The sequence below is a fragment of the Silene latifolia genome, chromosome Y (genome assembly GCF_048544455.1).
Source record: "Silene latifolia isolate original U9 population chromosome Y, ASM4854445v1, whole genome shotgun sequence".
Lineage (NCBI taxonomy): Eukaryota > Viridiplantae > Streptophyta > Magnoliopsida > Caryophyllales > Caryophyllaceae > Silene > Silene latifolia.
The window spans coordinates 196,517,407-196,518,904 of NC_133538.1; positions in this window are offsets into that span (position 1 = coordinate 196,517,407).

Consider the following 1,498-nt stretch of genomic DNA (forward strand, 5'->3'; position numbering starts at 1 on the left):
TGCACGAGGCTAGGGCACCAACCTTACAAAGTTTGTTTGGATTGGCATCCCTCTCAAAAATCGGGGATTGATCACTTGGTGTGTAACCACCCTTATTAAGCCAAAACCCGTGTCAGCATTATGCATAATATAATGAACTGCAAGTGCTTCTGTGCTATGTGATCAAAAGTACTTCTGTGTCATTTTCAATCTTTTAAAACACCTTTTTACGCCGTCATAATGGCCATTTCAAACATCGGACTTTCGCCGACCGTTGCAAACCCTTTTCATGCCGTCGTAATGACGATGTTCGAACCCAATTTTCTACAACCGTTTCAAAAACACCTTTTTGCGCCGTCATAATGGTCATTTCAAACTCAGTCTTTCGCCGACCATTGTAAACCCTTTTTCATGCCGTCGTAATGACGATTTTCAAACCCAGTTTTTGCAAACGTTTCAAAAGCACCTTTTTACGCCGTCGTAATGGCAATTTCGAAACACGGATTTTAAACCGTTTTGCGCCGACATAATGGACTTTTGCGCCGACATAGTGGCCCTTTCAAAACTCGGGACTGACTCACCATTTTCAAGGACTTTTCAAATCCCGAGAACAAAACACCGTCCTCGAGACCACAACAATTTCAAATTTTGCAAACCTTGATTTTTGAGACACACGATTTTGCATTTAAAAAAACCGTCTTCAGAAACAACGCATCGTTTTCAAAGCCGCTGCAACTTGAACTCAAACCGTCTTTTGAAAACAAACCTAAGACAACCCTTTTCAATTGGCCGACTCTTTGAAAATCCCGACTCTTCGAAAGCCGTCCATAAAGCAACAAACTTATCTTTTAAAAAAAAAATTATTTTCGAAAATTTCAGTCCACCACTCAAATTATGCCTTTTGTCTACCGAGTCAAAGCAAACGTACTTATGGGTCTTTACTTATGAGTCATCTTACCTTGATACTCGTTCAATGGCGTCATGCCATCACGTTGAACGTAAGTCAAAGTCTAGTCAACACCGTCACACCATCAATCGAGTGAGCACCGAGGCACCACACACGGTTTCCCTCGTCTCGTTGAGTCCAAAGCGTCTTTTTGTCCTTTGTGATGTCTATGAACCCTGGCCCCATCTTCAGCTTCACCACCAACAACAACAATGATAACAAGAGAGATGTCACAACTGCTTAGCTAGCCAGCCTGCTCACAGCCCTTAAGGTCACTCTAGATCGTGTCGAGACCCGTATTGGCACTCTAGAAAACAAGGAAATCGGAGAGCATAACACTGCGCCATTAACCAATACTGAGAAAAGTCTTAAACGCTTGGAAGAGCAACTCTTGGCCCGTGGGATTCCCATTCACCTCGAAAACAATCGAAGGTTCGAGCTCGTCGGGGATCAACTACCTAACAACTTCACCTTAACTGATGTGCCTAAGTTCAATGGAGTGAAGGACCCACTCAATCACATCCGGGCCTTCAAGGATTACATGTCTATGAAAGGGGTCAAACAAGAGCTCTT